This window comes from Miniopterus schreibersii (genome assembly GCF_964146895.1).
Source record: "Miniopterus schreibersii genome assembly, chromosome: 9".
Taxonomy (NCBI): Eukaryota; Metazoa; Chordata; class Mammalia; order Chiroptera; family Miniopteridae; genus Miniopterus; species Miniopterus schreibersii.
The window spans coordinates 14,385,223-14,401,288 of NC_138118.1; positions in this window are offsets into that span (position 1 = coordinate 14,385,223).

Here is a 16,066-nt window from a genome sequence, read left to right on the forward strand (position 1 = left end):
CACCCCAGCTCTGAGTGGCCCTCCTGAAGCTAACTGCCCATGGATGGTAACCCATCAGCACCCACTCAGGCCACTAGGCTCACCTCAGTGGGCTTCCCTCCAATCCCCACCACCTTGTGACACCAAGGGGTGGCAGAGTCCCAGAGGTAAGGCATGGAGCTTCTTTTCCACACATGGGACTCTAAGGGCATCTCAGACCTAAAATGCCTGAGCAATGACCCAGGAAAGCAGTAGGAAGAGAGGAAGAAGGGGCTCCAGGGGCAGGAGATACAGAAGACTAAAAAGTATACACATAATAATTAGATTTAAACCACCAGCCGCTGACCCAAAGCCAATGACAAAGCGAACAGAACTGCCTGGTCCCTCAAACAGCCTCAGATTTTCATCCTTGGCATCCATGCGAATTTCACACATACAGCCACATGGAAGGGGGAGCTCGGTACCTAGTGAAAAGGGTCCCCCGTGTGATTCCCTTCAGCCCCCAGGCTGTGAGGGTTAATTCCCAAGGGACTGGATGCACCTGATCTGAGCCTGGGGAGAGCCTGGGAAATCAGGGACACGCACAGGACTGCCCTGGTCAAGGCATGAAGCACACTGATTAACAGTGTTGCTCTGTAACAAAGCCCCCGAGGAGTTTGGGGTGGTCCTTACCAGCTTGTGCTTTGGTAGCCGTGAGATTGGTGGTTTGCACCTGGTCTTGGTGAGCCCCCGGAGGCTCTGCCATGGGGATGGTTATGTGGTGAGAATCTGCCCGCATGACAGCAGATATGAGAAACTCGGGCTGAGATCCTCCTGGGGCTCTGAAGGGTCCCGTGCACGTATTGGTGGTTCCTATTGGAGAGAGAGCTCGTCCTGCCTCGGCCCCTAACTAGGGAGGCAACAGCAGCTCAGACTTGGCTCCTCCAGACCCCTTGGCATGGGTGACCTCCAGCTGTGACATCTCGATGTTGATGTCCTGCAATAAATTCTAGGTTTGCAAGCACCAGCATTCCGGACCTCTGAGCCTTCTTTAGTGATTGAATCTGATGAGTTGCTACTGTTAGTGCACCCCCACTGTGTGGGTTAAATCGGGTCCCCTCAAAAGTCATGTGTTGAAGTCCTAACCCCCAGCACCTCAGAACGTGACCTTATTTGGAAATAGGATCGGTCCGTGCAGATGTGATTCATGAAGATGAGGTCACATTGGGGTAGGCTGGGCCCTAAGCCGATAAGACTGGTATCTTCATAAAAAGGGGAACTTTGAAGACGGGGAGAACACCATGTGAAGGTGGGAGTTACGTTGCCACAAACCAAAGAACCACCAGGAAGCCGGGAGAGTGGACAGGAACAGACCCTCCCCTAGAGCCTTGAGAGGGAGCAAGGCCCCAGGCCCTCACCTCGGACTTCCAGCCCCCAGATAAATGTCCACCATCTAAGCCACCCAGCCCGTGACACATCATTGTTATGGCAGCTACCGCCAACCGGTGCACCCACAAAAGGCTTGATTCTCTCCCCTCCCATCTGCGACAGGTGCTGGCATCAACCCAGGCGCCCCTCGACCTTCAGTCTCCATGTGGGACCCTGTGACTTTACCTCTCCTCTCCCTGTGCAATTGTCATCTCCTTTGGCCATAAGCATTGCCACCTACTCGCAGGACCCGAGGAGTCTGCCCGCAGCGTGGGGGTGTCATCCGCAGGCAGCCACGCACACTCTGCTCCCCCAACAAGACCCGCAGGCCAGGCTCCGAATCGGTGCTGGAGGAGGCAGGGGCCTTAGCAGTCAGGCGTCCACGCCTTGCGATGTGCGGGTAAGGAAGGCGACCACGGGAACACGGGGTCGTTTTCCCCGGGTCGCACACGTAGCTCATTAGTGCCGTGGTTGCAGCAGCCCGGGAATTCTGATGCTCAGCTCAGAGCCATTCAGCTCAGAGCTCCCTTCTCCAGGGGCGACTTTTGTCGCCAGCTGCCCGAAAGTGTGTGTCTTGCTCATTAGAAGGTAATTGCGTTGAGAAGAGGGACTTTGATTGAGTCATCTCTGCAAACCCTTCACGTCCTTCAGTGTGTAGGTGTTGACCAGATGTTTTGACTGGATTGATCAGAATGCCTCTCTCTGTTCAATGCTAGTAGATCCCAAGGGAACAAAATGCCAGGCCAATGTTTCTCAAAGTGTGTCCAGGGGACCCCTCGCATGGGTGGCGATGCCGACTCGCTTTTAAGTGAAGCATCCCAGCCTCCGCTGCAGACCGTGCGCTGAGAATCTGGTCCGGAAAGCAGACCCCAGATGGGGCTTAATCCACATGGAAGTTGAGATTCTCAGCTTTGGCTGCACATACAAATCACCCACCTGGAGAGTTTGAAAAAATACAGAAGCTGGGTCCCACCGAGAGTCTAATTTAATTGGTCTGAGTGCAGCCTAAGCCTGGGGCTTTTCAATAATTCCCCAGGGGATGCTCTGTGCGGGCAGGGTCCGTCCCCATGGCACTAAAGCTTTGAGAGATTTGAGCATCCTGTGTTCAGAATCAGGTAACCACTTGTCAGAGTGCCTGGGACTTCTGCAGCTTTAAAACTCAAGTTCCTGCCCTGCCTGCTGTGGCTCAGTTAGTTAAGCATCGTCCCATGCTCCGAGAGGTCCCAGATTGGATTCCCAGTCAGGGCACATGCCCGGGTTGTGGGCTCAGTCCCCAGTAGGGGACATGCAGGAGGCAGCCAATGGATGCTCTCTTCCTCTCTCCCTCTCCTTCCCCTCGCTCTCTAAAAAATCAATAAAAACATATTTTAAAAAATAAAAAACTCCAGTATCAGGGATACTGAGACTGTTGGCCACCCCAGTAAAGACTTGCATCTCTGTGCAATTAAAGATCGCGGGGCACAAATATGCTGTGTTAAGAATAAACCGAAGGACTTAGCCCTATGCTTTCCCAAGGAGCCCCCAACCCTCTCCAACTCCAGCTTCCTCCAGCCTCCAGTTCCTTCCATGGAGACGGCTCACCGAGAATTGCCTTGTTCCTGTGGGTGGAGGCTGCCCCCACAGCTCCAGCCCTGATTTCCTGATAATTCAGAAAGCATTCTGTTTCCTGTCCCCTCCCATGCTATTTTTAGGTGCAGGGAACATTTCCTGGCTTGGCCTGCTCCACCCACCTGCGTGTCTATCCTGCAAGATGAAGTAGCTGATCCCTGGGGTCCGGGCCCTGCTGTCCAGGGGAGCAGTGTCATGCCCAGCAGCCCGAGTGGCCAGCTATGGCTCAGAGGAGTCCCCCCAGGCTAAAGTGCTTTTTTGTTTATCTTGTTTAGAATAATAGTATTTTCCCATTTCTACTTTGTTGGGCCTGGCTGTACCAAGACCCATGTATTCTAATGGAGCAAAGTCCCACGTGATGGTGTATTAGTCAGCTTGGCTGCAACCCCCGGGTGGACAGCAAAGTTCCAGGTCTGAAGGCCTGTCTCTCGCCTGTTTCACAAACACCTCCTGTGTGTGAGGCACTGCACGTGTCTCACTGGAACTCACAGCCATCTCGTGAGGTGGTGAGAATCTCTGTTGCCAAGGTGAGGAACCTGAAGCTCAGAGGGGGACATACTTTACCCCAAGGTCACACAGTGGCTGGCAGAGCTGTCACCCAAACCCCATTTGGCTGGCTGGAAGTCTGTATGTCAGCATTTCTCAACCTTTTTTTCCTTCATTATTGCCCTTCTAAGGAGCTATATTAGACATTTACCCCCTAATCATTCCCTCCCCCATGAAATTTCAATACCACAGATACACTGTAAAGCTGTTTATGTGCTAGAGGGATACCTGTGCACTATACACAAAAAGAGAAAGGTCTTTTCACTCTTCAAGAGCCAACTTCATCCTCTTGATATTTCTCTCTCACACTGATGCTTTTTCCTCTCTCTCTAAAATCAATAAAAATATGTCCTCAGCTGAGGATTTAAAAAGAAAAAAGAGATTGCCAACTGGGGCCCTGGCCAGGTGGCTCGGTTGGTTGGAGAGTCACCCCATCCACCGAAAGGTCTGGGTTCGATTCCCGGGCAGGGCACATACTTGATCCCCGGTCTGGGTCAATGTTTCTCTCTCACATCTATATTTCTCCCTCTCTCTAGCTCTCCCTTCGTCTTTCTCTAAAATAAATTTTTTTAATTTTAAAAAGAATGCCACCAGGGTTTGAGGTCTGACTGGTTTGGTCTCTGCTTTGAATGTAGATGGAGAGGAAGAACAGATAAAACCATAGAGTTTCTTCCAAACTAACGTTCCCAAAGAGCTCTGTGGCCAACACCTTTGAGAAGTGCTGAGTGTGACCCCACTCCGCCTCCCGGAAAGTCATCTCATCAAAATCTCTCAGTAGCTACTTAAAAACAAACGATTTTTACACCGATATATCTTAATTTAAGTTGGCCACAAATTGATTAATGCCTCTCCTCTCTCTCACTGGCTTTCTGTCTCTGCGTTTGAAAGCAGCATTTATGCGTTCCTGTTTATAAATCGCTTTGAATCCCTGTTTATAGAACATGCTTTTGGAAATGCTGCCACAGATGCTGAGTTGCTTTCTCTCAAGAAGTGAGGCTTTCTGGCGTTTTTGGGCCAAGAAGGTGAAGAAACAGCTCTGTGATTCAGTCAGGCCGGGCCAGCGGGTCTGCAGGACTCTGGCCACCAGTCCAGGGAGCGCAGGGCGCAGATGCGGCTCTGTGCCACGCTCCAGCCGGGCACCGGCAGCAGACAGAGCTCACGGCAGGTCATTCACCAGGTTTATGTCACACAAATGCATGGCCCGCTTACTTCACGTCAGAGAATGGAGCCGCCCCTGGAGCAGCCACCAGCACGGACCACGCGCAGAGCGAGCCTCCTAGCCCGGGCCACAAGCAGAGGTCTTCTCTGAGAGTCAGGTGCTGCTCCTAGAGCCCCCTCCCCTCGAGGCCACCGGCACACCTCGAAATCCACTGCCACCCTGCACTGTCCTATCCCAGCCATGCTCTAGAAAAGGGGTCACACACCTGGCTTTCCAGGCGCTTTACAGAGATCTGACGCCTGGCTCCAGCCCCGGACCCGCTGAATTAAAATCTCAGAGCGTGAGCGTGTGAGTTTTTACCCAGGTGAGTCTGGTAAAACCATGTTTGTGTATCACTGAACCGCCAAACCCTGAATGTGCCCCCTCCATGCCAGGACCTTTGCAGGGCCACAGCTTTGGGACCCACACACACCCACCCCCCCCACACACACTACACACACCTCACACATACCCCACACACACCCTGCTACAGCCTCATGGGAGCATTTATCCCAAAGTGGCCGAGATTCGAGGGCAGGAGAGTGTTGATTCATCTTTTGTCCCCTCTGCCTAGCACAGTGCCAGGCCTGGCTGAGCAGCTGGTAAAGGCTTGTGCATCAGCAACCAAAGGCACGAATGAGTGGAAGGCGCCATCGCAGGAGCCGGCGGAGGCACCAGCCCCACGGGCCATGTGAAAGGGCTGGGGCCGCCTTGGGGCCGGGGCAGCACTTAGAGCCTCAGCCTGCGCCGCCCGCTGCCTTTCGTCAAGGTGCTGGCTTCGTGTGCTCAGCGACTCCGCACAGCGTGGTTTTGCGTCTCCTGGTTTGTTTTTAGTCCCTTATGAGGAACATTAAAGCAGCTGCAAAGTGCACAGAGCAGAAATATCTAAACCCAGTGGCGCCCCCTCCCCCACCGGCCACCACGCCCAAGTCCTGGCCGGGGGACATTCCCTTGGGGTCCCATAGGGACTGTTCACAGTCGGCCGCCTGATTAGGGGCGGAGTGCCCACCGGTGTGGCCCTGACACTGTCATTCACGAAGGCCCCGCCGCCTGCAGCCCTTTTACAGCCCCTCGTTTCACCCCTTTCCTCCTCGCCCTGCCCTGGGAGGAAGGCAGCTTTGGCCGCATCGCCCCATTTCTGCTTGAGGAGTTTGGGGGACCCAGGGAGAATCCGCCGGCTCCAGGTGCAGAGGTGGGAGAAGAGGGAGGCAGGTGTTGCCGCAAAGGGGCTAGAACAAGAGGCAAGAAAAGAAGGCGGGGGACAGGGCCAGGCTCTGGAAGCGGATGTGCCCAAAGCCGGCCTTGGTGAGACGCCCGGTCACCCTGCCACCCTCAGCCACCAGGTGGCAGGCCCTAACCAGAGCCCTGGAGCTGCCACCCACGGGCAGCCTTGGGCAGAGACAGAGCTAACGGGACAGAGGGAGCTGAGGACACACACAGCACACAGCACACACACGGAACACACAGCACACCACACACATCATAGATGCAACACACAGCACACCACATACATTATACACACATCATACACGCACACCACACACATCACACCACACATACCAGACACACCAGACACAAACCACACATACCACAAACACACCACACAATCGACACAAACCACACACACATCACATATACCACACAAACCATACACGCCACACAACCACACACACCGCATACACACCACACACACCACAGACACACCACACAAACCACACACACCACATACACACACTGTGGCAGCTGCCAGCGTTTCCCTTCTCAGCCTTTGCCCCCTCTCCCCGCCCAGCTGCTCCTCAGAACCTATGAACCCCAAATTGCTCTTGGCCGTCCCTTCCCAAATGCTCCCCACCACCACCTCTCCCGCCATCCCCTCCCCAGGTATCAGCCTTCCCCTCTCTCCACCGGCCATTCCTCAGATGGAAAAATACATCCCCCCCCTCCCCGTGGGAGGTTTTCGGCTGTGCCCGAGTCCTCACCTGCCTTCTCACTTGACTGTCTGCAGCCCTGCAGGGCAAATGTCAGCGTCGCCTCTATAAATGAGGCCCCACGCAAGAGGCTGGTTCCTGCCCATGCACGGTGGGCAGCTCTAGGGACCAGGCTCCTGGGTGTGGCTTGCCCCTGGGCCCCAAATACCTCAGCACCCATCCCCCCCACATCCTCAGTCATTACCCCCTCTCCATCCCCAGTTGGGATGTCTCTGCCCCCCAGGCCCTACTCACCCTGGGGAGGCAGCTTCCCTGAGAAAGGCAAAGAGAGGTCAGGCCACTTCTCCAGAAGTTTCCGCCTTCAGAAAAAGGTGCTTGAGGCCAGAGCTGAAGTCTCTGGGCATGTCGGGTAGCGGAGAAGACCGAGAACGCCACCTGAAACTTAACAAATGGCTTCCTGTGTTTATGACTCAGAACAGAGGCGGCAGGAAACAGGTTCCAGAGCACCTCGGCCGGCCGCACAGCAGGGCCAGCTGGGGAGAGGGCTCTGGGGCCGAGGCCTCTGCCACCCGCAACAGAGGGGCCCCTCCTCCTTTCGAGCATCCGTAGCACCTTCAGGTGGCTCCTCAAGGGGACACTGAGAAGCAGCAATCAAGACCAAACACCTGAGACAGGGACAGGCATAGAATGGGGACAACAGGTAAGTCAGACACCGTGCAGGTCTCTTTCCAGGAGCCCAGCCCCCAGGGGCCTCCCCAGCTTCCAACCCAGAGCCCCTTGCAGGGTGAGCCCACATCAGGGTGGCTCTCAGACCCTCAGGATGTGGGGAGACCTCTCTCAGGCTCAGCCTCCATCCCAGGGCACAAAATGTAGAGGGCACCCCCCACCCCGCACAGGCACTCACCCTCGGCACCTCTCTCATCTCACCCCAGTCCCCTCAGCCCCAGTCCCCTCAGCCTCCTTCACCTTCCCAACCTTCCTCCGGCCTTCAGCCTTCATCCACCTGCTTCCCCAGAATCTTAATATTTCTATTTCCCTACCTAAAAAACGGGATGGCCAATCTCGCACAGTTGGTATAATCACCAAATGAGATGAAGCTGATGTTTCCAAGACCTTTTTTAGCTCCAAATTCTATCGTTTGTTCTTTTCTGTTATTTTTCGTTTTTGAAACGCTTATCAAAGCAGCACAGGTTCGTAGCTGAGTCCTTCTAGGGGCTGCTCTGGTGGGACAGCAGGGCTCCCAGGGGTCAGGAAGGCCCTACCTGTGTCACCTGCAGGGGGCACTCCTGAGAGTGTGAGAATGTTTTCATAACTGGCGCCTAAGATGCTCAAATGGTCCCCCACACCCAGGGGGTAATGGCCATTTAGGTCAGAGTCAGAATCCATCTGAGCTGAACGCTCTATCGGCAGGCGAATGGATAAGCAAATGTGCTATGTGTGGTGTGATCACACAATATCACTCAGCTTTAGAAAAAGATATCCTGCCATTTGCAACCACACGGCCGAACCTTCAGAATGATCTCCTAAGTGAAATAAGCCAGTCACAAAAAGACAAATGCTGTCAGATCCCACTCAGAAGGGGTGCCCAGAGTAGTCAGATTTGTAGAGACAGAAGCAGAATGGTGGTTGCCAGGGGCTGGGGGAGGTAGGAAAGGGGAGCTACTATTTAATGGGGACAAAGTTCTGCAAGAGAAAGTGCTGGCCGCTCTGCTGAGTGACAGTATGGGTACACTTAACACCACCGGCTGGTCACTTAAAGATGGTAAAGATGGGAAATTTGAGGTTCTGTGTTTCTTACCATAATTAAAAATTAAAGACTCTCTTGTGGGGCCGAGAGAGGGCTGGATCTGGAATCTGAGAGGGCGCAGCCAGGAGCCCTTCCCCTCCCCACAGTTTCGCCTAGCTGGCTGCAGAAACCAGCTTCAAGAGGGAAAGGCGGTCGCCAGCACCGTGCGGGAGGTGGAAAGGAGTTTGCTCGGTGACGCTTGGGAGAATCTATGAGTTAACGGCCTGTTATGTAAGTTGAAGGCCATTTTAAGTATCCGCTGAGCTCCTTCTTAGACATCTGCAGGTACCAGCTCAGTGCCAGATACACTCTCAGCCAATGATTGCCTAGGTCCCCGATTGCCCATCCCGGGCAGGCTGGGGGCACACAGCCAGGGCTCCCCGCACACTTGCAGTTCCAGAGTTCCCTCCACCGCAGCTTCTACCCAGGGAGATCCATAGGGTTGGCGGCCAGATGGCGCCTCCTGGTGACTGCCTGGTTTCTGCCTCCACCTACCTGAAGCTAGTCTCCTGAGTGTGGGCATCATCGCGTGTCCTTTGGGATAGCAAGCGCCTGGCAAGGTGGAAGCAGGGTGGGCCTATCACTAAGACACGTGGCAAGGGCTCTGAGCCCTTGGCAAAGAGCCTGTGCATGAACTTGGAAAGGCGAGCCCGAGGAGGTAGCCAGGGCTGGAGATGGAGGCCAAGCACCAGTGCCAAAGGCCCTGATTCTGCCACTTCAGAAGAAACTGCTTTCTGAGCGCCTGCTGTGTGGCAGACATCTTACAGAGCGTATCTTCTGTGTTCCTCACAACACCCCTAAAAGGTGGACCCAATGCTCCATATCGCAGAAACAGAGACAAAGTCTCTAAGACTTTGACAAACAGCCATTACAGTCAAGGGAGGTTGGAGGAGGGACTGAAGTCAGGTCTGCCTCTGAGGTCCCAGCACTGTCCCCCACTCCCTACGTTGCCCCTGGGCAGTCAGCCGTGGAGGCCCAGGGGTCAACACAGTGACCCCTCCAACTAGGCTTTCCTGACCAGTTCAGGCTCAGCCCATGAAGAGCATCCTCCCCACCAGGAGGCAACAGGAAGAGCCCACGCTCCCTAACACCTGCTCCCTAGTACCTGCTCCCCAACTCCCCACGTTGCCCAAAGACCTGCAGTTTACAAACCTTTTTTCTGCCTTTTTGGCCTCAGCTCCTCCATCTAGAGAAAAAATGACTCCACGCACTGTGTCCTTGCATGTTGGCCTGTCTCTTCTGCTCCAGCCCTGAATTTCCTGAAACTCCTTCCCTTCCCTTCCCTTCCCTTCCCTTCCCTTCCCTTCCCTTCCCTTCCCTTCCCTTCCCTCCCCTCCCCTCCCCTCCCCTCCCCTCCCCTCCCCTCCCCTCCCCTCCCCTCCCCTCCCCTCCCCTCCCCTGGCTTCTCCTTAACAACCTGGAGGACTATTCTGTTATCCTGCTCAGAATTTTACTACTAGGAACATATTTACCATCCTCAATCTCTCATTTTCAGAGAAAAAAAAAACACAAAATGAAACAGCACAACTGCCACAAAGAGAAACAGATAATTCCTGAACCTGGGAGCAACCTCCCAGCGGAGGGCAGAGGGCAGGCGGAGACATTCCTGGGCTGGGGGGCAGGGAGTCTCCGGTTATCTCTCCAAGATGATTACACTTAAAAGTGGTTGCTTCACTTCAAAGGGGCTTTTAGGGCTGGTTGGGGGTTCTGGCAATCAGAGCCTGTCTGTCCCAGGGCGGGCGGTAAACCTGTGAGAAGGAACAGAGCCAGAGGCCCCGCACGGAACTGAGGCCTTCAGAACAGGTTTGGGGCTATTTACAGGCATTACTGTGATCTCGCCTCTTCCCACAACAGCCTCCTCTGTGACAAAGGCAGAAGACAGGTGGTGGCTGGTGCTCCTGGAGCACCGAGAACTCTGGGACACCCTGGCGTTATCTGTCCACTCTCCCCTCCACCCTCCAAGTTTCTTGCCTCATTTAGAGGCTCCCATGCCTCCCAGATTGCAGGGAAAGTGCTGTGGGAGGGGTGTCTGAGCACCCAACAGGGAGGCCCAGCATCCCACCGCCCTCACACAGGCCTCCTCAGGGCTGGGCTGGGCCAGTTCTCTAGAATAAACAGGAAAAAAACAGGGCTAGCACTTACACAAGGATTTGCATACATTTTTCCCCTTCGAGCCTCCTAGCCACCCTGTGGGATGGGTGTGTTACACCCATTTAAAAATAAGGAAAGTAGCCTGGCCGGGCGTAGCTTAGCGGTTGAGCATCGATCTATGATCCAGGAGATCGAGGTTCGATTCCCTGTCAGGGCACATGCCTGGGATTGAGACTCGATCCCAGAGGGGGGCATGCAGGAGGCAGCCGATCAGTGACTCTCATCACTGATGTTTCTGTCTCTCTCTCTCTCTCCTTCTCCCTTTAGATATCTAGATAGATGATGATGATGATAGATAGATAGATAGATAGATAGATAGATAGATAGATAGATAGATAGATAGATAGATAGATATCTAGATATCTAGATATCTAGATAGATAGATAGATAGATAGATAGATAGATAGATAGATAGATAGATAGATAGATAGATAGATAAGGAAAGTGTCTCGGCATCACTAATATGAGTGAAATGCCACTCAGAGCCATGAGCAGATACCACCTCGCCCCCATCAGGACGGCTACTGTTAAAAACAAACAAAACAAGCATTGGCAAGGATGTGGAGAGATGGGAACCCTTAGGTGGGAATGTGAAATGGTGCGGCTCTTATAGAAAACAGTATGGTTCTCCTCAAAAACATAAAAATAGAATTACCATGTAATCCAGCAATGCTGCCGCTGGGTACACACTCTAGGGAACTGAAAGCAGCTCTCGGAGAGATATGTGTACACCATGTTCGCAGCAGTGTTGTTCACAACAGCCAACAGATAGAAGCAACCCAGTGTCCACCAACAGATGAATGGATAAACAAAACGTGGTCTATACAGATAACCTAATGTTATTCAGCCATGAAAAGGAAACTCTGACATGTGTTACATCATGGACCAGCTTTGAGGTGAAACAAGCCAGTCCCACAGAGATTAATACCGTAGGATCCCATTTATACAAAGTAGTCAAACTCACAGAAAGTAGGGTTGCCAGAGGCTAGGGGGATGAGGAGGGAATGGGGAGTTAGTGTTTAATGGGTGCAGAATTTCAGTTTTGCAAGATCAAAAAGTTCTTGAAAGTGGTTGCGCCATGATGTGCAATGTACTTAACAGTGTGAATGGACTTAGCACTACTGAACTGTATACACTTAAAATGGTTAAGGGGGTAAATGTTATGTGTATTTCACAATTAAAAATTTTTTTAGTGAGGAAAGTGAAGAATCCAGAATTAAGAAACTCTCCCAAAGGACAGACCTGAGATCTGAGTTCACATCTACCTGGCGTGAAAACTTGTGCTTTGAACCAACCAGGCCTCCCTCTAGCCAAAGCTTTCTGTAGAGCTGGCCACACTCCCCTGTGTCCTTGGTGACCACAGCACTCTTGTCCTAGATGACACCCTGGCTCCTGGCACAGTCAGGGTCAGGCATATGCATCCACTGTCCACACGTCTGCGCTGAGCCCCTGTGCTCCAGGCTCTGTGCTAGGCACTAGGGCACAATGATAGAAGAGTCTCTATCTTTATGTTATTTACATTCTAGCCAGGTGAGCCAGGTAACAGGTATGTAAGTGGTTATCTGAGTAAATTACAGACAGTGTTGAGAACTGGGAAGAAAATAAACCATGAATGTGAAGGAAAATAATTGAGGGTAGGCGGAAAGCACAGGGGGCTTTAGCTAGACTTGTCAGGAAGGACTCTCCGAGGAGGAGACAACGTAGCTGGCTCCTACAGATTGACCTGGGGGAGGGTATTCCAACCAGAGGGTACAGGTCATACTTGAGCCAGGAACAAGCTCCAAAGTTGGCTGGCACAGGTAGAAAAAGGTCAAGGGGCAGGGGCAGGTCACTGGGGCTTTTGCAGGGTGGGCTGCACAGCTTGGATTATCTAAGGGCAGAGGGAAGCAGTTGCAGGGTTGCAAGCAAGGGGGATCATGATTCGATTTTTGCTTTAGAAATAACTCATGGGTCTTGGGGGCGTTTTCTACATGAAGTTGACTTATCCTTGGGGTGTCATCAAACTCTGCTCTAATCAGTGGAGTTCAGGCCTCAGACCAGACCTTTCAGAGGGAGGCCTATGGCCCACATCTGGCACAGAGTCTTCTGCACATCCGCTCACTGGAGACACACTGACATTTCCACAGAGCCACCCTCAGAAAGAGGAGGGGCTTGGACACAGCACCACCACCCAGAGTCACTGAAAAGTGCTCTGAGCCAGCTCCATGGGGCTGGGGTCCTGATTCCGTCTTCTCTGAGCCTCGCCTTCCTCCAACTGTAACTTAGAGTCAATACGGAGGAGCTCCCCAGACTGCTTGTCTCTGATAACCGTGATTTAATGAGGAACACGGAGGGCATTCATTTCCCTGAGTTACAAGCTGTTCTTTCTCTGTAATGTAGAATATTTTTAGCACCGTCAGCTCCAGCCTACTAAGAAGCTCAGAAGAGTGAAGAGCTGTTTATATGAGACATCTGAGGTGCAGAGATGACGGTTCTGAGTCGCTAATGACTGACAGAACCACAAGAACCACAAGAGCCTAGGTGTCCCCCTCCCTGGGTGTCTCAGCCTGGTCCCCTGGTCCCCTGTGCACCCAGGACCTGAGGACACATGGTCATTACACCTGCTGTCGTTCAAGGCCCATCTGGGACCTCTGAACTCTTTATCAGCTCTCAGCCCTGACACACCTCTCTCCATTGGCCCCAATATCAGAACTCAATGGGAGAATCAATGTTTTCCTTGACCACCATGATGGTTTATATAAAAATGACCCAATTTCATTTGGGGGGAAGGGCATGGACCAAGCTCCCTGTGTTCCCAAACTCTGAGCTAACCATTTGCTCTTCTCTGAGCTTCAGTGACCCCACCTGGGCTTGTCTCTCTCTGACCCCAAGCTGAGGTATTGAAGGCTCATTTTTCAGCCACTGGTTTTCTCGCCCTGCACCCCCCTGGGCTATAACCCTCAGCCCTCTGCTGATGGAACCCAGCACCAGGCCCCAGCCCCCATCTGGCTCCCGTTCAGGAAAGGTCCTACAGACCCTCCAAGCATAGCTTGACTGACATGAAGGTAATTATTTCCTTCCCCAACCTGGCTCCTTCTTCTGCACCCTATCTCCCTAAAAGCCACATCAGTTGGCCGCCAGACATCCATCACCTTTGACTTTCCCCATGCTCACTTCCCCTGAGAGGTCACACGATGTTATCAGTTCAATTTTCAACATTTCTCACCTAGATCCGCTCCTTACCTTTCCCATCACCACGACGTTCACTCAGGTTTTCCTCATCTGTTGCCTAAATTAAAACAGCATTTCTCAAATGGCAACTTAACCTCCAAGCCCCCTCCCAACACCTACCACCAGAGGTATTTTTTCAGAACATAGATTTAATTTTTTCAGAACATAGGTTCTCTCCTACTCCCGAATCTCCCATGGTTTCCCATAACTCTCAAGCTCTTGCTAACCTGAACTTGACCGCCTTACAGCGTCTGCTCTCACCCTACTCTCCAGCAAGTCCACAGCAGTCTTTCCCAGGACATGCCATGCACTTTTCTTCATGCTGTGCCTCTGCCTAAAATGTTCTTCCCCCCTTTTTCCAATAGGCAAAATCTAGACTCGATTCAAATGCCACCTCCTCTGAGGTGCTTTTCCCTGACCCTCCCATGCCCATCCCAAGGTCATCACCTTCCCGCTGGGCTCTTATCACATTGCCGCTGCCTTTAAGCAGACTAGGTTAGGTGACTCTGTGTGGACTGCTCCACCTGCCTGGAGTGCCTTAATAAGCAGGTCACAGAATCAGATTCATTCATTCATGTATTCACTCAACAAATATTTATTTAGACCTTGCTAGTTTTAGGTACTGGAGAGGGAGTGCGCAAGGGTGCTTGACCCAAATCTACAAGGGAGCTACAATGAGTAGCATGTGAAGGTTGCGAAAAGCACAGGGGCTCCCTGGAGGGAAATGTTCCAGCACAGGACATGCCTTTACCCTAACAATCCAAGAGGCCCCCTGGGACCCTGGCCAGGAAGGGGCTGACAATTCTTTTCTTTTTTTAATATATTTTTATTGATTTCAAAGAGAGGAAGGGAGAGGAAGAGAGAGAGACAGAAACATTGGTGATGACAGAGAGTCATTGATCGGCTGCCTCCTGCACGCCCCCCTGCTGGGGATCGAGCCCGCAACCCGGGCATGTGCCCTGACCGGGAATCAAACCTCAATCTCCGGGATCCTAGGGCGATGCTCAACCGCTGAGCCACGCCGACTGGGCAGGGCTGACAACTCTTGCTGAATCCAAGCCTCACCAAGCATTCCGTGCAGCTCTGCTCAGTTCCTTGGGCTCTGTGCTAGGAGCCTCACAGAGTCACCTCAGTTCTCACCATCCTTCAAGGTCCCAGATGCCGTGACCTCTACGAAGTCCTCCCTGCTTGCCCCAGGCCACGGGAACATTCATTCCCTCCCCCAAACTCCTGCAGCATGGCACTCGCTCCTCTGCCTTTCGGACAATTCTGCTCCATTGGTTATTTTCTATCTACAGGTCCTGCTATTAGTATCAGTGTTCCAGCAGGAAACAAAGAGCACACTCTGACCAGCATCACCATAGAAGAGTTTTTAACATAAAGGGCCTATTTACAAAGGTGTGGACAGGCTGGAGAGGAACCAGACGAGACAGGGCTATACCTCAGGGCTGGTAGCAGGACACCTGTCACACCCCTAGGACTGAGGGGTGAGAGGAAGCACTATCCTTGGATCCTAGAAGATGGTGAAATAGGACTAGCCGGGCAGGAAGTGACTTTCCATCAACAGGCCCCCCAGGGAGGGAACTGCAGGAATAAATCCCCAATGTGTCATCTACTGATCTCCTACGAGAGTTTCCTTTTGGCCAAACCCAACTGGTAACCAGAGAGCAAGGGAGGCCTCGAAGTTTCTCTCTGGAGGGCAGAGAGACTGACAGGGTGGCTCTCCCGGGGCAAATAGCTGGTATCAGCACACACTTCACACAGGAAGCATGGCACCTGCCTTGCCCATGATGTTCCCTTTGGTCACTGTGCTCTCACTTAATTAACTAAAGTAACCATGGTGCTTCTCACGTTTGCTCTCAGCCCTCATCAGGGACTGACTCATTCAAATCAAGGGAGACCTGTAGACGGGTTAAAAGCCTGGAACTCTGGAGAGAGACGGCAGGAGCTAGAAGCCAGCTCTGCCAGTTTGTGACTTTCGGCAAGTTACACAACTTCTCTGCACTTCAATTACTTCACCAGCAAAAAAAATAAAATAAAGTCTTTCAGAAGAGTGTGTTGAGGACAAAGAGGCAATTTATACAAAGCATTTAAGACAGTGCCAGCCACGTAATGCTCAGTAAACACTGTAAATTGTTGGTGGTGCTTAATCAACCTCTCCTGACCCCTCTGACGTGCGGGTGACTAGGCCGTGGCCGGCTCTCGTGGGATCCCACGCAGGGAGAGCTCCATTTCCCAGCCAGCACCCCAGGC